General features: G+C 37.6%; 1 long non-coding RNA gene across 2 annotated transcripts in view; it reads left to right on the forward strand.

The window, feature by feature from the left end:
- LOC137028625 (uncharacterized) overlaps positions 1-23,853 on the forward strand; it is a 63,712-nt gene extending 39,859 nt beyond the window's left edge. Inside the window, exons 2-7 of one of the 2 annotated variants that reach the window (XR_010896182.1) lie at positions 2,093-2,151; positions 7,953-7,989; positions 21,299-21,432; positions 21,688-21,720; positions 22,669-22,711; positions 23,275-23,853. This is a non-coding gene — a long non-coding RNA (uncharacterized lncRNA). Of the gene's footprint in view, positions 1-2,092; positions 2,152-7,952; positions 7,990-21,298; positions 21,721-22,668; positions 22,712-23,274 lie in introns of both variants that reach the window. The other variant, XR_010896181.1, reaches the window with a different exon arrangement.
- Positions 23,854-26,802: the final 2,949 nt, after the last annotated feature.

Consider the following 26,802-nt stretch of genomic DNA (forward strand, 5'->3'; position numbering starts at 1 on the left):
ACAAAATATATAACAGTGGCCTAGTGGTTTTTGGATATTTTACTGCAAAAATGTTACATATTGCAGCTTTAATTCAATTCAAACTCTGGTATCCAGACCTTACTCTGTAGTGAAATTATAGTAAGTTCCCCTGTTAACTGTAGTTACTTCCTCTTGCTGTCACCTCATTTTAACTCTGAGGCTGTAGAGATTCTATACAGAGGTCATCTGTGATCTCATGTGCGCGGCTTTAACGAGATGCAGGAAACGCCCACATATGTGCCCCCCCTAAGTCTGCTATCACACTTTATAAAGCCCTAGTGGGAAACTTCATCAGCCCACTACAATCTACAAACTACAATTATGACTCACGGATGGATGATGAATCGCTGTCTGTGTGTTTGAAATAAAGCTTCACTGAGTCACTCCATTCACACGCACAGGAGACACGTAGTCTGATGGGGCGTTTTTTTCTGAACTACCGTCTGCAAGCGAATGCACTCTTCACTGCATTCCAGTGCAGCTTCGGTCAAGAATTACTCGAAAAGCATCGTTAAAATATTAAGACGTTTCCTCATCTCTTATCTTCCGAGTGACTTAGCATCATTGTTTGAATTCAGCTGATTTCCATGTCCTCTTGTCCTTACGATGGGCATCGTGCCAGGTAGAGGTTGCCATGACTTCCAACGCCACCCCTTTTCAGCCCCCCAAGAAGGTATTTTTTTTGTGGAATGCTCGGCGAAAGGTTTTATTTTAGACAAAAGATGTCTACTCAACATCAGCTGAATGCTTCTGGGCTCGAGCAGCGTCATGTGACCCGCTGGTGAAGGTTTTGTGAAGGTGCCAGGACAGAAAGGGAGAAACTTGGAAAGCGATGCTAGTGAGAGTTCTTTCTCTTTTTTCCTCTCTTGTCTTTTCCTTGCTGAGAAAATGGCGGACTCCGCAGACTTTCTGATTTTTTTATCGAAATTATTTTGGTATCAGTGCCTTTTGTTAATTCTCACAGGTTGTTTTTGGTGGAGTAAAGATGGTGCACAAACTGTTTCCGAAACTCCAAAAAAGTCATGATTCTGAGAATGAATGGGTGTAAAAACCACCGCCCACTTCGGCATGGCTCAAGTGTACTGTGAGTTGAGCGTTTACGTCTGATGAACATCAGTAAGCAGGTGAGGCAGTCAAAGGACAGCAGTTGTTTGTGAAACGCTCACTTTTACCACCTTAACAGCTTTTATGTTGTCTTTTAAAACCACTGTGTTCTTGTCTAAGCTCACCCTGATCTAGCAGACAGTCACGCATGGCGTTCTCTTGCAGGGATGTGTTTGAACAAGCTGTTTCTGCCAAACTTTTCAATATTTTCTAGCCAGACTGTTTGTGTAACCATCTAATTATTCACTGTTTGACTGAAGTGAAAATATGATGGGTGAAGCATTATCTTATGATTTATTTAGATTCCTTTGTGTTAGATGTTTGTCTGATTGTTCAAACAGAGTACCTGTCCTAAAATCTAAAAATGGGTTATTTTAACCCAGCAAACCAGAGGTTGGGTTAAATGTTTGTCCAACATGTTGGGCAGTTTTATTTAACTCAACTATTGTTTAAAAATTACTGTATTGCTTGCTTAAAATTATGTTGGAAATATATGTCTGATTTTAGGTTCTTCTTAAGCCAGCCATATAGTAATTTTTAAACAATAGTTGGATTAAAAAAAACTGCCCAACATGTTGGACAAACATTTATCCCGACTGCTTATTCTAAAAAAAATGTATTCATCAAATTCATCAAAATGTAATGATTTGCTCCGCCTCTGAAATGACTTTCCTTTTCAGGTGACATCAAGCCCTCTTATTTTTCATCTCCTCCCCTGTAATAACCTGTACTGTAGAAACCACTTTTCCTCATTCAGTCAATTCCTGATGGAAAAAATAAGGTCCCTCCCTACCATTTTCTCAATAAATATCACTTTCACTTAGAGATATTTCATACTATGGAAACAAAATGTATTCATTTAATTTACATTTTCTGCAGAATGCTGAATTGAATTACTGTATGTATGAGCTATAGACTCTTAACTGTGAAGATGTTTCCTAATGTTGTGATTTCTTTCTTTTCCCAGTACAAAAAAAAAACAAGAGCAGATATGCGGATACTCCTCCACCACTGAAACTCAGCCAGGTCAGTGGATGATGTTTTTGTCTTTCTCCCATCTCTATATTACACTCCATTACAGTGTTTTGTTCATGCAGGGGAATATTGCTGTGGTTTATCTGACCTGATAGCTCATCCACAAAGAAACGGGAACATGAGTATGACCCGGGATTGGGTTTCATGAGAAGCTTTGACCACTTGTCACAAACCCGTAGATCCGATCTTGTGGCGTAATCGGCAACCCAAGCTCGATTCTGTGGGTCTCTGTCACTGTGGTGAACTCAGCGCACTCTTTGAACTCGCCAAAGCAGTGGTTCTCAAACTTTTTCAGGCCACAACATTAAAAGCATGCAGAAACCACCAACTGCCTAAGGGTTAGTTCACCCAAAAATGAAATTTCCATCATTATGTATATTTCCCTCATGTCATTCCAAACCCGTAAGACCTCTGTTCATTTTCGGAACTTAAATTAAGATAGTTTTGATGAAACCCAAGAGTTTTTTGAAAGCAACATAATTACCATCATTCAAGGTCCAGAAAGGTAGTAAAGACATTGTTAAAATAGTAGTCCATGTGACTACAGTGGTTTAACCTTAATGTTATGAAGTGACGAGAATACTTTTTGTGTGCAAAAACAGTATTCAGTATTAGACGATTCAGTATTAGCAAACGCTGTCCACATGAGCAGCACGATGCATCCGTGCGGTGCTGACGCAGGAGCCGGCCAATAATGAGTTGCCGTTCTGTCGTAGAACCTGGGAGCGCTGCAACGTAAACAATGTAGGGGAATGACAGGGGAGAGACTAAATTGTTGAATAAAGTTGTTAATTTCTGTTTTGTTTTTGCGCACAAAAAGTATTGTAGTCACTTCATAACATTAAGGTTGAACCACTGTAGTCACATGGACTATTTTAAAGATGTCTTTCTGGACTTTGAATGTGGTACATACGTTGCTTTCTATGGGAGATAAAAAAAACTCTCGGATTTCATCAAAATTATCTTAACTTGTGTTTTGAAGATGAATGAAGGTCTTACAGGTTTGGAACGACATGAAGGTGAGTAATTAATGACAGAAATTTCATTTTTTGGTTGAATAACCCTTAAAAACAGCTACCAGGTTTGGTAGTGCACAAATTACGCTTAGTTTATATTTTATTTTTAATAAATAGCCTCACTTTTACCAATCCATAATTTTGTCAGACATCTGTTTTTTTCTTTTTCTTTTTTTTCTTATTAAATTGGAATGAATCAGACTGCTACTTTGCTAACTAAAATTATCATACACTTCTTGCATGCTTTACTACATGGGACAGCAGAAACATCATTAATGTTAACATCAGTCCATGTATTGTTTTGGGCTGATTAATCAGTCTATAAATTCAGTGTTGGTGCTTTTTATCAATTTTACTTCTTTATAATCTATTTTATTTTTTTAATAGCAAATAAAATCATGGACCATTCAAGGTTTGAGAACCGCTGCTGTAAATGGATAATGCATTGACAATTTGCAAATGCAAAACAAACAAAAAAAATGAATAATTCCTTCTCTGAAAGGACAGAAGATGTTTTTTTTTTTTTGCTCCCGGAGGTCCAGAGGAACAGCAGTGTGGACGTGTGCATCCAGGCTGAGGTAGTAGGTTGTATGGTTTCGAATGACACCATGGGAGTTAACTGTACAACCTTCTAGCTTTCCCTGGAGTACACTCAATTCATCAAGCAAGACTCCTCCTTTCCACAAAGTGGGAACCTTCTAAATGGTATCCATTGGATTATTACAGCATATCTTCGCTTTTTCCACTTTTGAATACATAAATTCAAGAGATAGATGCAGCAGCCCACAGATGATTCAGAGTCATACAGATAATTGATGTTTCCTGTTCCTCCAGGATGGGACAGGCTGTCAGTTTCATTATCATTTACTGTGTTGTTCGTATCTGCTGTTGGACAGAAGACATGCAGCATATTTTTAGTAATGTAATACACCATCACTAAAATGACAGCAGGAACCACCACAGAAACCACCCAGTATCCCTTTCAGCTAACAGTGTGATGTCAAATTGTCTTGTGTTTTATCATCACTGCTGCATATCAGTCTTTTTTCCCCTGAGACGCTTGTGATGGCTGTTTATAATCAGACTGCATTGGATATTTGGAGAGAAAAAAAACAACAGGGATTGGTCGCAATTGTTGACTATTCAACTGGTTTATCTAGAATTTCTTTTTATCTTTTTATATTTTATGTTTTTATATTTATCTCTGATATTTTTTGTAACAGTGTTTTAATTAGTGTGTTGACAGCTGCTGTGCTGTAGCTCTTGCACTGAAAAATGCTCTTGGAAAAGTTGCATCTTTAATTCTTTACTACATTTAGACTCATTAATTGTTCAGTCAACACAATAACTAGTTGAAAATGTAGTTCTGAACATGCCTTGAAAGCAGGAAACCTGTATACTCAAATTGAACCACATTTAGAGAACAATAATTGTTTGTTCTTTGGGTTATATATAACATGAGATTTCGGCTGTTAGAATGAGAAATTCATTTCCTATGATCTGTCATCCAGGTTTAATTTTGCTTCCTGGATCGTTGAGGATTAAAGGGATTTTTAGAGGGCCAAGACATAAATAGTGTGAAATGGAATTTCTAAACTGTAGTGTACAGCATCAGTGTTGTTGGTTTCTGGATCCGGTGGCCTTTCTAATAATCAGCACTGATGTCACTTCCTAAAAATTGAAGAAGTGGTTGATGTGGGCTATGTTTGGAATACTAGCTCACTGTTTCCTAAAAACTGCAAAGTTTATACTGTATAATGCATACTGTTTTAAAATAGGAAGTGAAACAGTAAAATTATTATATTTTAGGTTATTTTAACTAGTTGCTTAGACTGGACATTTAAAAGTCATTTAATGCTTTTGAGTACAGGAGAATATTGCAGAATGGCTTGCTTCCCACAAATAAAAAGTTGTTTTCTAAAGAGGAATGATCAGATGTTATTTTTCAACAAGACAATGCTCCTTCCCAAATTGCAAAGACAACCAACAAGTGGTTTGACAACACGTCCATCAGGCTCATGTATTGCCCTGGTCAGAGTCCAGATTTGAACACTATAGTGGATATTTGGTCAAACTCAAATGAACTTTGAGACATTTTTTCAACTTCTGCCATTTACATTGAGTGGAACAACACTGACTCTTCTTCTTGTAAAAAGTTGTCTGCAAGTTGGTGAAGTCTATTCTGTGCTAAGTTACTTTACGTATCTACAGTATCTGTGCAATTCTTGCTAATTTCCTGACCAGTGATTTGAGATTAAAATGGTTAAGACCATTAAAAGATCACAAATTTTTTTCCCATTTTTGGCTAGGCCTTTTTTTCTTCTTCTTCTTTTGCCCTGGAGTATAGTCGTAGACAAGAATCCAGGTTGAGTGGTTCCAGACCTACTAGTTCAACAGTTTTTATACACTACCGTTAAAAGGTTTTGGATCAATACGTTTTTGCAAGTCTTTTATGCTCACAAAGACTGCATTCATTTGATCAAAAATTCAGTAAAAACAGTAATATTTTATTTTATTATACTGATATATTATTACAATTTAAAATAACTGTTTTCTATTTTAATAAATTTTAAAATGTAATTTTTTTCTGTGATTTAATATTTAATATTTGTGTGGAAAGATTGATGCAGTTTTTTACTAGATTTTTGATGAATAGAAAGTTCAGAAGAACAGCATTTATTTGAAGTAGAAATATATTGTCACTTTTGATCAATTTAATGCATCTATGCTGAATATTATCATGTATCAATTTCTTTAAAAAAAATTCTTGCAGACCCCAAACTTTTAATGGTAGTGTATGCCTATATAGCATCTTTGGCCAGTTAATGTTACTGTGAAGCTCATATTTATGAAGTATGTATGCGGTTGTAGAGCCCTGTATGTCATAAAGCAACTTTAAGAAATGGATTACCTCTACATAGCTTGTCTCAGATAATTTAGTATTTTAGAAATGTGATTAATCCATTTAAAAACTCAGAATTCCTTGCTTGGGAATGTTCACAAGAATTGTTGAGTATCTGGCAGCAAACATTTCTTTGGCATTCAAAACTCAAGAATAGGTTTTCCTATGAAGTATGCCCCCAAAATTTGGGTTTAAAAGCTTTTGTTCTCATTTTTCAGTGGCGTGTTGAAGCTATGCAGTTTACAGCCTCATATGTCTGTCCGGCGTCTTGTGTTGGTGGGTCTCCAGCATGAACGCCTGCAGTCTGTGAGGCCCAGTGTTCATGAAGTATTTTAGTCTGGCCTGAAAGCCCCTGTAAGCACACATAGGCCCCACAGCAACGCAGCCAACATGGTGAAAGGGACTTAACTGCTATCAATTAAGCACAGACAAATGAGCAGTGAAATAAACGAGGATTCAATGGGCAAGCGTAAGAGTCTCCGTCATTGATTCCCCTCTCACACGACGACAGGGTTGGAACGAGCTTAGCGTGGCCCCTCTAAAGCTTGAAAAGACGCGGCTCCTCTACCCAAGGCTTAAGTCCACTTCAGCCCCCTTTAGTCGGGTGTCAGCTGTCTTTCTCTGTCAGCCAAACCTTCATGCAGCTTACATCTGAATTCTGCTTAGGCTTTTAGGATTTAATTTATAGAAAACAGCAGTCGAAACTCTTTAAGGGATAGTTCACACAAAGATGAAAACTCTCTTTTAATATAACAAAAGTCAGTGAGGACAGAGACTGTCAAGGCTCAAAAAAGATGCAAGAAAAGTAGTCCATATGACTCTTGCAGTATATTCCACATGTTCTTAAGTCATATGAAATGATTTATGTGAAGAACAGATTGAAATGTAAAGGGATAGTTCACCCAAAAATGAAAATTCTGTCATCATTTACTCAACCTCATGTTGTCCCGAACCCATAAGACTTTTGTTCATCTTCGGAACATAAATGAAGACATTTTTAATAAAAGCTGAGCAATTTCTGTCCCTCCATTGACAGTTCATGCAGCTACCACTTTGACGCTTCAAACAATTCATAAAGAGATCGTAAAACTAATCCATATGAATTGAGCTTTTTAGTCCAAATTTTCTGAAGAGACACGATGGCTTTATATGAACAGATGTAATCTAGGCTTTTATTCACATATAAACATTGATCAGTGAACATGAACAAACCTCATTGGTTCTTATGGAAGCTCAAATGTGCTGCGTAACACAAACCTCATTGGTTCTCGCACATCAAGCAAATATGCTTGAGCTTCTGTTTACCACAACTGATGTGTGAGTTGATGAATGTTTATATCAGAGTAAAAGACAGTAAAATTCAGTCTGTTCAGCGTATAAAGCAATTGTGCCTCTTCAAAAAATTTGGACTTAACCTCTCAATTCATATGAATTAGTCAGAATTTGACTGAATTTGCATTTTTGGGTGAACTAACCCTTTACGTTGTTATTCACTAATAATGTTCCCTTCCAGTGAACTGCTGTGATTGGATCTAGTCAATGAGTTGAATCTGAAGAATGAATTAATGAATCATTCAGATTACTTCTGTGAACTAGATCAACTGATTCATTGAAAAAAATCTGACTCAAAACAATGATTCATTCATGAATCAAACATCACTACTTGAACTCAGGATTTTCAGTGATTAACAACTTCAGTTTCCATCTGTTGTTCAAACAAAGCTATCATATGACTTCAGAACACTATGCGAGTTGTATGAAGCACTTTTATGGTACTTTTGGAGCTTAACAGCCCCGGTCCTCATTAATTTTTTTATTAAATTCAAAAAAGTGTCTTGGATGTTCTTCAAAAATTTATATATTGTGTTCCACAGATGCAAGATAGTCATTCAAGACTGGATTGGCATGAGGGTGAGTAAATAATTTACATTTTTGGGTGAACTTTGGGTACGTTGAATTGAAGGGAAAGCCCGTCGTTTTGTTTTCCATACTTTCCTGTTTAAACTGACAGAGGGAGTCGAGCTGCTTTTATTTTAGGAGGGATTTTTCCGCCTTCACCTCTGCTCTCGGATGACTCTTCCAGATGTAGCGGCGCAAACCCGGCTTGAAATCCTGCTGGTTCAGCAAAACCAAGTCCAGCTGGCAGCCGAGTCGAGCTGCAACTCGTTGGTTACAGCTGTGCTTAGATTTATGCGATGGCTGAACAAATAAATTAGTGGATTTGATCGGGAGAAAGCTGAAGCTTTTGTTTCAGTGAGGCATGGGTCCGGTGAAAGGCAGAGAACACCAGTGTCCTGGAGGGTTTTCTTAGTCAGTTCAAGCGATGAACTGTTGTTGCGACATTCTCATTTGAGGTTTCTGCAAATCGCCAGAAACAGACTTTTTGCTTTTGTTTATGTGCACAGTCTTACACCGATTATGCTCAAAAAGCTGAAAACTTCAAGTAAGATCATGATTGTCTTTAAAATGTTCTTGCTTGTCAATGATTTGACCAACACACCTAGATTTCTGTTACCGCTATTTTGCTCTATATGTACAGACTTGTATTGCCATTCTTTCAGCTTATTTAGTCTGTACATATGTTACCTTTTGATGTCAAGACAAACTGATAATTTCTCGTGTAAACATGGTTTTCTTGCATTGTTGGGTTGCTATAATGAGTACATTTTCCATCATTATCAGCATTTTGCTGAGCAAACACATTTATCATAAAATGTTATGCTCAAAGCTCAAATTACTTCTGAAGTAAACAAATGTGTTTGCTTTGTTTGCAAAAATGTATTGCAATATGTAATTCACAGATTACCTTGAAATGACATTTGCAATCCATTTAACTTCCAAAATATTCAGTGGGAAATTACATAGGTCAGGACTTAAAGGGTTAGTTCACCCAAAAATTAAAAATATGTAATTAATTACTCACCCTCATGTCGTTCCAAACCTGCAAGACTTTCGTTCATCTTCAGAACACAAATTAAGATATTTTTAATGAAATCTAAGAGCTTTGTGTCCCTCCATAGACAGCTATGCAACTGAAGTTCAAAAAGTCAAATAAAGTTCATAAAGAGATCAGAAAACTAATCCATAAGAACTGAGTGGCTTAGACCAAAATTTCTGAGGAGACTCGATCGCTTTATATGATGAACAGATTGAATTTAGGCTTTTATTCACATATAAACATTTGATCTAAGACATTTTTTTGTGTCCAGAAATAATGCACTGACGAATCGTGCACATAACGAAAATATAATATTGTCTTTAAATTCATCGTTGTGCCATAATCTAAGATGTCTTTTGTCATCCAATTCTGTCTGATTCTTCTAGACGTGTGACCAAAGCCTGCTCATTGATTCTGATTAGAAGGTCTGTGATTGGCCGTCTACCCTTTTGCCCCTTGTGCACTGGAGCAGAGTACTGATGAACCTGACCTACTGGTCCCAGACCGCTGTCGACCTTAACAGGGTCACAGCTGCATCAGGAGCAGCCAGACGTTACTGTAGTGATGAGGTGCTGAGATTTATGACGGATGAATAAGAGTAATCTAAGCGTAGCAGACAGAGGTGCTATTGATCTGTCTGGAGTCAGGGCAGCGCTGCTGCTGATGACACTTTTTCCAGTCAATACGCATTTGACCTCTGACCCTGCATGAGAGATCAATGAGTTTGATTCGGATAGGCGGGGCCTTTGCGCTGGGCTGCTAGCCAGTCAGACAAGATGTTATAGCAGTTAAAGACCTGCGTTCAGCAGACCTGAATGCTGTGTACATATGTGTGTCTGTGCACTTAGATGTTCTCTGTAAGGGTCTTCTGGGTTTTCATGATTTAAAGATGTTGGATAAAACTTAACCCTACTGAATTGTTCTGGATTTGTGAGTTTATCATCATTACATGATACATAGTATTGAGGTGTTAGCAGATTTAGATTTGTAATTAGATTTGTATAAACCCCTAACACTAAGTATTACAGTTCAACATGTAATTCATCCCACATTGTTTGTGCTACAGGTATGAATGACATCTTAAAGGGATAGTTCACCCAAAAATAAAAATTCTGTCATCATTTACTTACCCTCATGTTGTTCCAAACCCGTATGAGTTTCTTTCTTCTGTTGAACACAAAAGAAGTTATTTTAAAGGGTACATAACACACACAGTTTCTGCCAATCTCATGTTAATCTTGAGTACCTATAGAGTAGTATTGCATCCTTTATATCTCTGAAGAGTCTTTAGTTTTATCAGATTTATAAAAGGCAGATATAATCAGATATAATCGTTCTCGCTCTGGTTGCTGTGTGCGCGCGCTCTTCCAGGAGAAGTGCCCATACAAGGAATTCTGCCCTTTATGATGTCATACAGGGCCATACTCAAAAAAAAAAACTATGCGAAACTTATACGAATCCTGAAGGATTGTATTTGGCACAGATGACTCCATCAAACGTCCAACTCATTTTTTTGAAACTTTGGCCATGTTTAGTAAGAGAATCCAATTTTTTAACAGTGTAAATAAGTCAGAATGCATGAAATAGCATTAGACATCCCCTTTAAAGAATGTTGTTAATCAGTTGACGGTAGCCGTTGATTTCCATAGTAGGAAAAAAAAATAGAAGTAGAAATCAAATAGAAATAGAACCATAGAAGTCAAAGACTACTGTCAACTGTCTGGTTACCAAAATTCTTTAAAATATCTTCTTTTGTGTTCAACAGAAGAAAGAAACTCATACAGGTTTAAAACAACATGTGGGTGAGTAAATGATGACAAAGTTTTCATTTTTAGGGGAACTATCCATTTAAATTACATTTTGGCATTTTGAGGAGAGATGCCGTTTCCTTTTCTAAGCAACCAGACGTATAATTTTTAACTGCCGGACAATAAACCGGGTGAAGAAATTCCATAGATGTACATTGAAGAAAGGACCGAGCCATATAGACTTCAGGTTGGCGTTTATTACTTGAGATAGTAAGAAACCACCCAAAACACCTTGGCTACACTCAAGTAACCACCACATACCCCTTAGCAACACACTAGCAACCATCCAAAACACTTCAACAACACCCTAGCAAACACCCAAAACACCTCATCAACGTCCTAGCAACCACTCAGAACACCTTAGCAGCACCCTAGCAACTACCCCCCCCCAAAAAAAACCTCAGCAGTGCCCTAGCAACCACCCAGAACACCTCAGCAGCTCCCTAGCAACCACTCAGAACACCTTTAGCAACTGCATAGCAACACCCTGGCATAGAGAAGGTGAGTTTTGCACAGGCAATTGCTACTCACATTTTCTTCACAAGATGTAAAAGCTGTAATTTAAAAATATTTGGCTGTGAATTAAATGAATCATTGAGTTTGGAAATTGCTAGATTTGTGTTCGAAACTAGGAGAAATAAGGGATTTCTAAGTGTGCCTGAAGGCTTGTAAAGTCAGAGTTTAATTAGAGACGGATGTCAAACTTAATATGTTTCTCTTAGCATAGTGGTTTATGGTGTTTTCACTTCTGTCTAGCATTCATTGTGTCTTTTACATTTGTGTGTGTGCTGTCTGGTACTGTGTGGTGACAGCGCTCTGCTGATGGCTTCTGTGTGTGTGTGTGTGTGTGTGTGTGTGTGTGTGTGTGTGTGTGTGTGTGTGTGTGTGTGTGTGTGTGTGTGTGTGTGTGTGTGTGTGTGTGTGTGTGTGTGTTGATTGATCACCATCATTCCCTTTCGGTCCCTGCTGATCCCACCAACATTCCCCACACACACTCACAAATACATGCTTCTCCACGATAGGATGTGATAGACTCGAACCTGTACACTGCTCACTTGTATCGACAAACCTGTGTTCAGATGCTGCCCAAGATGGTGTGAGTTTAAAACACTGAATCTATGTGGATTTGTGAGCTCTCACGCTTTATGTATGTGTGTGCGCATTCGGAGCTCTGCATTGCAGTAGAACAGACGTGGCAAGTTTGTGCATTAAGCTCGTAATCAATGGTGTATGTGGTGGGCTGTCGCCGCCCAGCACCCCTCTATGATAGGGTCACGACTCTCACACACCCCCCAGTGCAAGGAGAGGGGTCAGAGGTCATTCAGGGCCACTGCCAGACAAATAAAGATGCGTCTGGTGCTCAGAAAGCCACACAGCCAGTGCATGTTGTCATTTTAAATTTTCGTTTAATACTTTTCAGTTTTAGCAGTGCATATGTTTTTATCACTTATGAATCAATCTTAGACGTGTATGTGTACATTAGACCTGATTCATGAAATACAATGTGTACGCCATTCAATACAATTTACGTGAGAATTAACTAATAAACTGAATGTGTCATGTTTTTCTATGAATGATTTATGCAGAAATTTGTTCTGCTGAAGTTTCATGAGACCCATTATCAAATTGAGACTTTCAGTCAGTTGCATGATTATGTTTGCAAGGTGCATAGTTCACCTTGTTATGTTCGAGTTTACATTGTTTTTCATTGTTTGTTGTTTCTTATTTTGTTTTCATTTACATCATTTTATTTACATCATGTTGTTTCGTCTCCTTGTCTTGTTTAAATTGCCATTGTTTCCATTATTTTGTTGTTTTGTCTCCATGTTTTGTTTAATTTGCCATTGTTTTCATTATTTTGTTGTTTCATCGCCTCATTTTGTTTAAACTGCCATTTTTTTCATTATTTTGATGTTTGTCTCCTCGTTTTGTTTAAATTGCCATTGTTTTCATTATTTTGTTGTTTCGTCTCCATGTTTTGTTTAAATTGCCATTGTTTTCATTATTTTGTTGTTTCGTCTCCATGTTTTGTTTAAATTGACATTGTTTTCATTATTTTGTTGTTTCGTCTCCATGTTTTGTTTAAATTGCCAGAGTTTTCATTATTTTGTTGTTTCGTCTCCATGTTTTGTTTAAATTGCCATTGTTTTCATTATTTTGTTGTTTCGTCTCCATGTTTTGTTTAAATTGCCAGAGTTTTCATTATTTTGTTGTTTCGTCACCTCATTTTGTTTAAACTGCCATTGTTTTCATTATTTTGTTGTTTCGTCTCCATGTTTTGTTCAAATTGCCATTGTTTTCAATATTTAGTTGTTTGTCTCGTTTTGTTTAAATTGCCATTGTTTCCATTATTTTGTTGTTTTATCTCCATGTTTTGTTTAAATTGCCATTGTTTTCATTATTTTGTTGTTTGTCTCCTCATTTTGTTTAAATTGCCATTGTTTCCATTATTTTGTTGTTTTATCTCCATGTTTTGTTTAAATTGCCATTGTTTTCATTATTTTGTTGTTTGTCTCCTCGTTTTGTTTAAATTGCCATTGTTTCCATTATTTTGTTGTTTTATCTCCATGTTTTGTTTAAATTCCCATTGTTTTCATTATTTTTTTGTTTGTCTCCTCGTTTTGTTTAAATTGCCATTGTTTCCATTATTTTGTTGTTTTATCTCCATGTTTTGTTTAAATTCCCATTGTTTTCATTATTTTGTTGTTTGTCTCCTCGTTTCGTTTAAATTTCCATTGTTTTCATTATTTTGTTGTTTCGTCTCCATGTTTTATTTAAATTGCCATTGTTTCCATTATTTTGTTGTTTTATCTCCATGTTTTGTTTAAATTGCCATTGTTTTCATTATTTTGTTGTTTGTCTCCTCGTTTTGTTTAAATTTCCATTGTTTTCATTATTTTGTTGTTTCGTCTCCATGTTTTGTTTAAATTGCCATTGTTTTCATTATTTTTTTGTTTCGTCTCCATGTTTTGTTTAAATTGCTATTGTTTGATTTTGGATGCTTTTATGTTTTGTTTGCTTATTTTTGTCATTGTTTGCCTTTTGTTTTTTCATCTCTTTTTTTTTTAAAGATGATGTATTGCTTGCTTATCCCTAGAAGTTTTATGGAATTATAATTTTTGCTTTTACAAAAATGACAACAAATTGCTTTATCGTGACGATCAAATGTTTTTCCGCAGCTTTGGCGGTGGGGTGGTGGATGACCCTCCTCAGTCAGTTGTGGAAATGTTGTCACAATATTGTGACAGACAGATTGTCATGTGGCTGCACAGAGCGCTGTGGAGAGCGAGACGCCATTTCTGGCTGCTGGCTGGCTGCGTTTTTTCGAGCCTTCGGAGAAAGTGAGGGATTGATCAGTGCAGAGGGGAAGCGGAGCTGAGATGAAGAGAGGGAGGGAGGAAGAGAGACGGAGGGGAGGGCGGGTGGGTGGGTGGGGGGGGAGCGCTCTCGCTGCAGAATCTGCTGCTCGCTGGCACTCAGTCACACCGAGAGAGCGAGAGCGGGTCTCACAGACGGCCCAGGTACAGGTACAGAGTCGCCCGGGACAGGTGTCCGGACCGGAGGAGGATGAGCGGGTGAGTGTGTGTTGCTAGCGTAAGGTGTGTGTCAGACTGACGAGGAGGGTGACAGTGGCAAGAAGATGATGGTGTTCTCACAAGTGTCTACTTTTGGTCACATCTCACTATCTGACGAAGTCCAGGATGTTTCGCTTGTCCTCTTTTTCTCTCACTTTCTTTTTCTTTTCCTTGAAGATGACAAAGCTGACACAGGTTTGAAGGTAGACATTTTGTGTGTGTGTGTGTGTGTGTGTGTGTGTGTGAGGCACGTGGCAGCCGCTCTCATTTCCGGGAGTGTCCACACACCGTCTTGTCCCTAAGGATGAACGATGCTGCTTATTTGTGGGGGGAGGAGGAGACTTCAAGGTGTGTGTGTGTGTGTGTGTGTGCATTAGATGTGCCTTTGCAGTGTGTAAATGACATGCATGTTTTGGCTGCCATGTGCACTATTGGATTTGCTTGCGGTCAGTGTTGTGAGGTTGCATGATCTCGTCTGCACTCAAAAAGTCACAAAAAAGACAACTTATTGCAAAAGCCGTCAGGGAAAATTGCAGGCGATGCGTGTTTGGGTTGGTGGGGGTTTGTCTTGCGGGGAGCTGTGTAAGCCGGGGACCAGTTTTTGTTCATTTTGCCCCAACGCCAGTTTACCGGCTCCGATTGTGGCTGATCAATTGCCGCTACACGTTTTTCGGTGTAATGGAGTCAGTGGCGGGAGATGAGACGCAGACAGACAGACGCACACACACACACACGCACGCACACATACAGACATTTATATCTGAAGCTGCAGTCAGAGGCCAGCGGTTCTGCTCACCAGAGATCCTGAGGATGAGAAACACAGGACAAAGAGAAAGACTGACCATCTGACTGGAGGCTTTTCTCGACCAACAAAGGCTTTGCCTGCCCACTCGATGGACAGCTTCAAATCCGTCCGCTCGTTTCCTCATACCTGGCGTTTTTTTGTCCGTCTGCTTTTGTGTGCATGGCGTTTGGTGCATGACATACCTGTGTGTTGCATGTCTGTGACTCTTAACTCTGAGAGAACTGCAACGAAGGCACATTTTATTTCCATAGGCCGAACGTTATTAGCAGAATAATATTCGTTACGCCGGACAAAAGAGGACGTGAGGGTGCAATATGTATGTGTATGTGTGTGACTAACCTGTGCGGACACCGCTGCACTCCTCCTGGTCCCTGAGACCCTAACTTGTGAGCTTTGTGTGCTAAAAATCACAGGTTAAGCTCTTGGGACCTGGGCAGAGGGCAAAAGCACTCGATCCTATGGACGTGTCCCGACAGAGACGGACGTGGGACGGATGTCTGAGGGAGATAAGAAAGAAACGGTGGAGGACGAGAGAGGATGCAGAACTGGCGTGTCTATGAGACTTAATGTTCAATATGTTCACATGCCTGTGATGATTGGTATCTTCTTGTTTTTAAATAAAACTCAATCTTGTATGTCTGCTGAGATGTTTTTCTTTGGGGTGAGGGGTGCAGGAGAGGGTCGTCGTGCTAATCGCTCCGTCTGGCTGTCTGGTCACTGCTGCACCTCATCTATAACCGACCTTTATCACATCGGCAGCAAGAGGAAGGGCCGGGATTATCAGTTATCCCATCACCGCTTTGCTTTGGTTGCAGTCAAGAAGTCTGCGATTTAAACATACATATTTCGGTATCTTCTGCATACAACAAAGATTTTCTTTTTAATGAACGTAAACGTACAACCATTTTAACGGTGACGCCCTTCATAGAAGATCTCAGCACCTGCACTGTTACGTCTGCTTGGCTTTATCCTCATGTATCCACCAGATGTAATGTCATTTTTTGTTTAATCCAATAATGTAAGATCCGTCTGATGCATAGCCAAACAAGTCTGTGTAAAAAAACGAGCGACATATTGAACCAACATATGCTGACACCTTCATTTACACAAAAACGATTTCTATGAATAGACTTTATTACCTAGTGAAGCCCAGACTTTGCGTTAGCAGAACATGAGGCTAGCAGATTATTGCGCTTGTAGGCACGGCACGCACAGGCGTCCATGTTTATATGGTTCTCAATGTGTCATAATGTTGTTTTTGAGCAGAAATGACATTGAACTCCAGACGGGTGGTAGTTTATGGGGTCCGGTTGGCACGGAGCTGTGGGCTCCTTCCTGTTTTAAAGATGTGAGCTCATTAAGTCTTACGCCTGGCTTTGTTCTTTATGTCCCTGGAGTGTTTAACTTTTGAAAACCTAATTTTACTAAATTACCCACATTAGAAATGTAGTTTCAAAACAATTGATTTCTCCCTATTGCTCTCTCTCTCTCTCTCACTAATTATATTTTTCCCCTGCTTGGTTTCGCTCTGAACAATGGCGGATGCCAACTAATCAGCCTGGGTCTGTGCCACAAAGCTCCCAGCAACAGCTGAAGCTCTGCCATGCTCTGTGCATACCAAGCAGTCAGCCACGACCGACGAGCGCCAGCCTGGTGCCCAACGCGGGGTCAGACAGTTTTATTAGGATCCGTCTGACACTCGGCACAGGCTGGCAATGCCAACGCACAGATAAAATCTTGTGTGCTGCTCACACTATTCATCCGAGCTAGCGCATAAATACTCCCTCATCCCACACACTCTCACACACACGGACCATTTCATCAGCTAGATGATAAAAGGAACAAAGACTTGGAATGTCAAGCCAGGAATGAAGATTTTGTTTTTTAATAAACGACCCGACTTCTGAATGGTCCAGCAAGCATCGGGCTCTGATGTCTCTGCCTCACTGACGTGGTTTCATATTTACATTTTTGGCTGACAGCATATCGGACGGTTTCATTTGTGTGTATCAGAGCAAAAAATGGTTCGTTTTCTGCTTGATAAGTCTGACCAGCATTTTCAGACGGACACAGACTTCCAGAAAGACAGATAGACATGCAAACAATAAATGAATCTATGTGAAATAGTTTAAGATCAATAACATTATATACAATTTCCCCATAATTTCCTTGTTTTAAGGATATTTATGTGGACTGATAAAAGTTACACACATATATGTTTGTGCTGTCAAAAAATGATTCGCAATTGATCGCATCCAAAATAAAAGTTTGTGTTTACATAATGTGTGTACTGTGTATATTTATGTTTATATAAACACACACACATGCACGTATATATTTAACAAAATTATATTTATATATCAAGTATTTATATTAGGGCTATCAAACGATTAATCGCGATTAATCGCATACAAAAGAAAAGTTTGAGTTTGCCTAATATATGTGGGTGTACTGTGTGTAATTATTATGTATATAGAAATACACACAAATTAATGTATATATTTAAGAGAAATATGTTATTTATGTACAAAATATTTTTATTTATATATAATATAAATTATATAAAAATATAAATAAATAAATATTCTTGTAAATATTTCTCAAATATATACTTGAACGTGTTTGTATTTATATATACATAATAATTACACACAGTACACCCACATATATTAGGCAAACTCAAACTTTTATTTTGTATGCGATTAATCGCGATTAATAATTTGACAGCTCTAATTTCTATATAAAATAAATTATATATAATATATAAATATACATGTAAATATTTTTTTAAATAAATACATGTATGTGTATTTATATATACATAATAAATATACACAGTACACACAGTTTATTTTGGATGCGATTAATTGTTTGACAGCACTATATATATATATATATATATATATATATATTGCATTTTATGTATCAAATGTGTATTAAAGGAATATACATAGAGAAACAGTGTTCACTTGTAAATGATAAACATTTTGAAATATATAATATAATATATAATAATATATTATATATAATAATACATAATCTGATATTGAATAATTTTTATGGACTGCAAGAAAGATTCCACTGATAAATGTCAGGAGATAAAGACCGGCCACTGAGGAATTAAAAGAGCCTGCTGATGGTGTGTGTTTGTGTGTGTGTTTTCGCTAACTGTGTGCGGTTTAAATAAACTTAACATTTGTCTGGGATAAAGGTACTGAAAGTAGATTAGGCACTGAGAGCTCAGGCGGGAGAAACTGCGGGAGCCGGGTGAATTTACAGGATTACAGGAATCTTTCTTCCATTGGTTGTCAGGGATTGTTGTTGTGCATGTTATCGGTGCAGGTCAGAGGAAACAGTGGGCCCTTCTCACTGCTCACTGCAGGTACAAATAACAGGTGTACACACACAAAGAGTCTCCGAACATCTGCCTACATCCAGACACAGGGAGAATGATGAATACTTAAACCGTATGAGAGCAAATGCCACAGAATTCACTTATTTATGAAAATAAAAATGAAAAATATATCAGTGTCTAAATATTAGTCATCTTTTTTTAAGCAGTTGAATTTCAAATAATTTAATCTGTGCTGTACATTAAATTATTTTGATGTCTGACTTCACTTTACACAAAATTAGTATAGAGTTTTAATATTGGCTATGATAGCAGTCATCAGACATCATGTGTTGAACATTAGCATATTTCATCACTGTTTGTTGTTGCCATTTGGAAGTCAATTTATTAGTTTCATGTCATATTGAGCCTATAAGAAATCCCTTTCCTTATTGTTTAGCCACTTTATCACACAACTTTTGTTGCCTTTACCTTTAATAGGCTATTGTTATGGACCTACATTTCTATTATATGCTGGTTCCCAACCCAAAACCAATTCTGTATTGTACATTTGTGTTGTTTTGATGGTTAAACCAGCTTCAGCACTTAGTAAGAGCTCAGCGTGATGAATTTGAAATTTCAAAATGTGCTGTTTTAAGAGTTGAGGCCTGTTCACACCAGTGCACAACATCACTCTGTTTATTAAAAGGTCAAGTCCACACTAGTTTTAAAATGAAAATCCTTTTCCATACTGCCCTTTCCATTGCATTTCAGAAAAGATCTCTGTCCACACTACACGACCGAAGATGACCATTCACGCACACTGGGTATGTGCATACAAGTGTAAACAGTTGCCGACTGTTGAAGATTGCTCTAATAATAGCTTGCCTCTATGTATGGCTGCTAAAAAGGACAAGTTAGCAAGGCTTGCAGTTCCGTCTCCATGTTATTTGTTTATATGGTTGTCAAGGCTGGTCTGTTACTGTTGTGTTCTGGTTGCATAATGGCCATATGATAGGGGCTTTACGAATCTGGGAAGGATACGCAATGATCCAGAAGACCCAATCGGGGCGAATGTGGGCAGCCACGCCTTCCCTTTCAAAAGTCTCAGTTTTGGTCCATCTGCACTGAAACAAAACCCCAGGGTTTTCAATCTAAAGCAGAGTCTTCAGCATTTCCAAAAGTCTCAGTTTTCAAGGGTCGAAAACTCTGGAGTAGTGTGGACCGCAGGCATAACTGTAGTAAAAGTTCTGCTTTTTTAAACGAAAACACACTAGTGTAAACGGGGCCTAAGGGCGCGCTGCAGTTTTGTCAACTGCCGTTTAAAATGCTCAAGCTCGTTACAGCACGATGGATTCTCAATGTTATCATTCATCAAAAAAATCATTCTGAAAGTGATTCCAATGATAGTTTCTCTGTGTCGTTATCGTTATAGTTGTGGTGTGGACTATGCTATTCTGTATTTATATCTGTATCTTTATAGTTATCGTCCTAGGTGTGAATGAGCCTTTACACTTCATGGACATGTGGATGTCCAATCGTCACATGCCAGAAGTGCTGAGAAACCTAAGTTGCGTCCCAAACGACGCACTATACACTATGCACTTATACACTATGTACTTATGCACTATGTACTCATCCATGTAGTGCGTGAATTGTATAAGATTATTTTGTCATTTAACAACGGAGTCCGATACCCGCTCCCCCTCCGCTACGTAATTAAATCTGCGACAGTCGAGTGCACGAAGTGTCCAACATTCCACACTTCGTTTTTTCCGTTAATTTAGTGCACCATCCGGGTATTTAAAGTGCACTTTTTCTTTTTGGAATTTTCAGTGTGAACACACTACTTGCACTATTTATACTCAAAAACGTCAAAGAATAGTGCATAAGTATGCGAATTGGGACGCACCTCTAGAGTTTTTTAATTTAAAAAAAACATGCTTAACATTCATGTATCAGATTGGTACGTTATATTTTTCACTAATTATAAAAAAACGGATTCTAAACTTGATAACATGCAGTAAACATCAATTTATGGTCTCATAAAACAACGGTAAGTAAAGTTTTTTTAGGGTCTTTTAACTAGTTTCTTATTAGCTTACATATTACTAGAATATTGGCTGTTTATTAGTACTTATAAAGCAGATATAAATGCCTTATTCTACATTTTTAATCCTACCCATTACCTAAACTTAACAACTACCTTACTAACTATTAAGCAGTAAATTCTAAGCTTATTGAGGGAAAAGTCATAGTTAATAGTGAGTATGTGTTCCCCATACTAAAGTGTCCCTATAGTGGACAACAGTTAAATTTCTTAAAAATGCTCGTCTACTTAATGATTCAAGGGTTAAAGTTACCATAATATATGTCTGCTGGGGTCTGATTAGGTCAGACAGAGATATTACAAGAATTTGAATGGAAAATAGGAAGTCATTTTGAAAAAGTCATTATTTTTATACATCTCTGGGACCCCAAACGTAAAGAAAGTAAATCAATCTCAGCAGAGAGTAATGGCCTATAATTGGCCTGCATCAGTCTAGAGGACGTATCTCCACACGGCCCGTCACTCAAAAAGTCTTTCCTCCCCGATTCATCCTGCCCTGTGTACCCTGTGACCGCCTGCCTTTCTCTGTGATGTCTGCAGCACTGCTGTGGAGGCGTTGCCAAGGAAACGCAGTATCTGGCTGGCAGCGTGCTGGAGTTATTGAACCACAACTGGCTTTTTGCTTTAGAGGATAATTAGCTTCTGTCTCACAGGTTTCTCTCAGCCGATGGGACTCCAGTGGAACCTGCGGCTGCTCCGAGCGTCTTCCTCCTGTCAGAGCTTTTAACCCGTCGGATGGCGGTTAGCGATAGCCGCAGGTGCTACCTTTACCTGCACGAAAAGCTGCGTGAGCACTCCAGAAATCCTCAAACACACACACAACCCAGACATCTTTTTGTTCTTCAGCACACAGTGAGCTCTGGCAGAGAAATAAACCTGTCTGTATCATAAAATTAACTCTTTGTCTCCCTCACAAAAAAAAGTTGATCCCTGTTGTGAATAAGTATCCCAACATAATACCTCAGATTTATTTGATGTTATTTTTGTATTAATTGGTTGAATTAATGGTTTTAATTGCTGTAATTCTTTTCTTTTTTTTTAGGTGTAGAAGAAAGAAGTTATTTTCAGCTTGCAAGTAAATCCCAATTCATTTCGTATCATTATACACATTCTTACTAATTACTAATGTATGCCATACAATGATTTCATGAAAAGCAATAGATATTAAGCATAAATACTGACTTTTCAGCAAATTTTATATATATATATATATATATATATATATATATATATATATATATATATATATATATATATATATATATAAAATTTGCTGAAAAGTCAGTATTTATGCTTAACATATATGTAAAACCAATGCTAAATTTCTCACTCGATACCGATAACCAATTATTCAGTGATATTTGCCAATAACGATACCAATAGTTTGGAGGTTCTGCCTTTTATACCTTTTAAATTAATGATAATTTCATTATAATTAATAATTATTCATTTTATTTTAAAGATTATATTTTGAAACAGATGCAAATAAAAACTTTATTCTTTCCATTTCCTCAACTTGTTTCACAGTAACTGGTATCAGTTCAAACACATTACTCAAATTAATATTAACACACATTAACTAAATACTGAAGATTAAATTAGTAACTTTCTGAATGTTATTAATTCATACAATTACTATTAATATTGAACATCAAACTGGTTTCTTAGCGTTTTCTTAACACAAAGCACAAATTCAGTGCATTTTTCTGCCCTCTTTTGATTGACAGGATATATCAGCCCTGACAATCAGCTGTTTTTAAACTGAAAATTTGCTTTTATCTGTCGATACTGATTATTGCCAACTGATATATATATATATATATATATATATATATATATATATATATATATATATATATATATATATATATATATATATATATATATATATATATATATATATATATATAGGCCAGTAAAAGCAAATTTTCAGTTCAAAAACAGCCAATAGTAATTAATATTTTTATTGGAAAACAAGTGTATAACTAATGAATATCATTTTTCCCACCCATGTGTATTGCAGAAATGAAGCAGTGTGTATGTGTGTGCAGTGGCAGTTTCAGCAGGTGAGTCTGACACACAGATACACTCCTGCATTAAAGGAGGCGGACAAGAGAGACAGATCCTTTGACATTCTGCTTTCACACACTGTCCAGTGACACACACACACACATATGCATGCGCACACACTCTCAAACCGCAAACACCTAATAGTCTGTCCTCTTGCAGGTTTGTATTTTCAAATGCTGTCGATTTTTAAGAATTTCTAATAAATTCTGTTTATATTACTTCATTAATTCTTGCCTCCTTTTTGGTGTCCCTCTCTTCTTCTGGTATACATTACTTATTTAAACACCCGAATACAAGAAATCATTACCCTAACACACTTTTATATTCTCCACCATATGTATTAGTGCAATATTTTCACAAATGAAGTAAACAATCATAAAGGCAGGTGGCTGTGGTTCTTCTTTTGTGTTACACGTTAAAGGTTGTAGCAGCAGCACAGCATTAGTTACATGTGTGAATGTGTGTGCGCACAGCCTTGCTGGCTTTAAGAAGTGTGTTTGTGTGTGTGTGCGACCCTGTGCACTTGCAGACGTGTGTGTGTGTGTGTGTCCTTACCCAGAGAGCGGCCGGCCAGGCTGCAGATATCATCCATCTCCTTGTCACAAAGCGCCGGGGTTGCTGGGTAGGCAGCAGACAGCCGCTCGGCGCTGAGGATGGGAGCTGAATCCTAATTCTGCCGCTCCTCTCCCCCGCCTCCCACGACGGAAAATCGTTAACCTCAGGATTGGAGAACAAAGCAGAGAGCTTTAGCCAGCTAGCTGCTGTTAACGCAAAACATCCCAACACAAGTCTCCAAGAGAAATGCTGAAATCATGCAAAGTATGTTCAGATTTGTGGTTTTTGAAGAGTATCTCAGTTCCAAAACCTAGTGAGCTGCCTTTTAAGCATTGGAACCTTATAAGTGGCCTATTTTGGAACATTTTACATTGCAAATCTGTGAGCATCTCACATATGCTAGAGGCTGGATTTGGTATTGATTTCAATACAGTTTGCTGCTGAACTAATAGTGTGCTACTCTGATAAAAATAAAAATACATGGCTAACACAAATATACATTCAACTCCCAACTGATTTCAATAGAGGTTGTCATTAGCATGTTGCTAAGCTAGCAGTCTTACCCTAATTAAAAATAAAAATACACTGCAAAAATGTATTACACTAGTGATTAATTACAACTATTTTAATTGATACTGTTAGGTATATATCAAGAAATAAATTATGATTTATAATCAATATTTCTCTTGTTTCATCTTTCATTTTTTTATTCACTGAGCTTGTTGCAGTACGTTGTCTTCTGTGTGAAGGATACATGCAATGCTGCCATATCATTTGGCTATAATGAGGTATCATAGAATAGAAATGTGTAATAAAGTTATAAGCCATTAACCAAGCCAATCAGCTACGAGGTGAATCAAAACACTTCAAACTTTGATTTGAAAATCGGACAAAAAAACAAAGGTACAAGACTGTGTACTTAAAGGGATAGTTCACCCAAAAAGGAAAATTTGATGTTTATCTGCTTACCCCCAGTGCATCCAAGATGTAGGTGACATTTTTTCTTCAGTCGATCACAAATGATGATTTTTAACTGCAACCGTTGCCCTCTGTCATTCAAATAATTGCAGTAGATGGGAACTTCATCTATAAGAGTGAATAAACCTTGCTTAGACAAATCCAAATTAAACCCTGCGGCTCGTGAAGACACATTAATGTCCTAAGACACGAAACGATCGGTTTGTGCGAGAAACTGAACAGTATTTATATCATTTTTTACCTCTAATACACCACTATGTCCAACTTCGTTCAGCTTCCGGCTAGTGAGGTCTGACCGCGCTCTGACAACGGAAGTGATGTCTCGCGCTCATTGAAGTATATGGGTGAGACATCACTTCCGTCTTCAGAACGCGTTTTTTGACCTCACTAACAGGAAGCTGAACGAAGTTGGACATAGTGGTGTATTAGAGGTAAAAAATGATATAAATACTGTTCAGTTTCTTGCACAAACCGATCGTTTCGTGTCTTAGGACATTAATGTGTCGTCACGAGCTGCAGGGTTTAATTTGGATTTGTCTAAGCAAGGTTTATTCACTCTTATAGATGAAGTTCCCATCTACTGCTATTATTTGACTGACAGACGGCAGCGGTTGCAGTTAAAAATCATCATTTGTGATCGACTGAAGAAAAAAAGTCACCTACATCTTGGATGCACTGGGGGTAAGCAGATAAACATCAAATTTTCATTTTTGGGTGAACTATCCCTTTAACAGCTTTAGTGAGGGAAAGAACTACAATCCCATGAAGCATTGTGAACAGCATAATCAAATTAAAGATGATGGAGAGCTAGAAAACTACTTATTTACAAATGTTGATTATATAAAAAAAAACTAGAGATGCACCGATACTAAATTTATCCACCGATAGCGATAGCCAATTATTCAGAGTGATATCTGAGAGTGATATCCGATACCGATAGTTTGAGGTTTTGGTGCATTTTCCTGCCCTCTTTTGATTGACAGGATATCGGCCCTGACTCTCGGCTGTTTTTAAACTATACCGATTATTGGCCGATATATCGGTGCATCTCTAATATAAACAATATTTTTTTAGGTTGATATATATATATATATATATATATATATATATATATATATATATATATATACAAACATTTAAGTATTTTGATAGTGTAGAGAGATCAACTCGATTATCAGTGCGTTCCAAAAGGGATATATCGCCCTCAGAAGGGCACTTCGGAGTGAAAATAATCATGGCCGCCATATTGAAGGGTCGTTCCAAACCAAAGTGCTCAAAACTGGCCACTTCAAAGGGCCCTTCGGAATGAAGGATTTCGAAGGGAACAACTGATGGACACTTCGGGCCCCCATGATCCTTTGCACAGGGAAGTTGTTTGACGTCACAGAATGGGTACAGGAGGTTAGGAGTTCGATTTTAACTATAAAGGTATGTATAATATTTTTCTGTACTACTGTAATATTTATACGAGTTAGATTTGGTACATTATTATGGTCAAAACGACATTGTACTTCAAAAAAAAGATACTTTACAGCTCATTTATCAGTCCATTCAAATGTTTCAAATACATAGATACAATATAGCCTACATGCGGTAAACCTAAAATAAATAAATAAATAATAACGTTAAACAAAAGGCGCAGCTTGCACAATTTATCATCCTTGATTGTCTCGTTAAGATGACGCTGAAGTGCGTTCCAAAAGAACAGTTTTTTTTACCCCTACACCCTTCATCCCTTCGAAGCTCTCACTCCGGAGGGTAAACCCTCTGAAGGGATTAGGGCATAGGGATGAGCCCTTCCGAATGGAACGCAGGGTTAGTCATATGCAGTGCTTCATGGGAGTGGGCGGAGCTAAAGAGCTATTTCATGTGTTGCTTTTTTAGACTCTGATTAGTTTAATTTTCTATACAGCATCATGGAAACTAGTTTTCACCAGGAACTCTGCTGTTAAACAATTTTAAAAATAAGATGAAACAATGATGGCAGAAGCAAATACCATGGATTAACAACCTCATAGTTCATGATAGGTCTGTCTTTAAAGGTTTAACAGTTATCGTTCAAAATCTATTTCCCCATGGAGTGTTTACTTCGGGAACCCCACTGTTGCTTTCTATTACAATACCTATGCCTAATTAAGATATCTATTAAACCTTAAAATGCTGCTTTAAAATGTTTTTCACTGGTAAGAAGATCCAAAAACTGCTCTTGTATGGTGTGGGCTGATGTTGCTCAAAATGAAATTGAAATTTCATGTCACTGAAATAATTCCTCAGATGTCCTCTTGCTAATTTTGAACCTATCTTTAACTATGAAAATGTTTGGTCGCCTGACCTGGGTGAATTACTGCAAGTAAAGCAAGGCAGTACTATTTTTGAAGTATGCAATTTATACATACTATGCAAATATGCACATTTTCTCTATGCATAGAATATCCATATGGAATATAATTATAAATATATATGAGTACTATTTCCCACAATGCAATATTCTCAACTTGACCTGTACCATTGCCAGTGTAACCCCTCTACCCAGGTCCTACTCGCCCCGCTCTGT

Source organism: Chanodichthys erythropterus, chromosome 10 (assembly GCF_024489055.1).
Source record: "Chanodichthys erythropterus isolate Z2021 chromosome 10, ASM2448905v1, whole genome shotgun sequence".
NCBI classification, from domain to species: Eukaryota; Metazoa; Chordata; class Actinopteri; order Cypriniformes; family Xenocyprididae; genus Chanodichthys; species Chanodichthys erythropterus.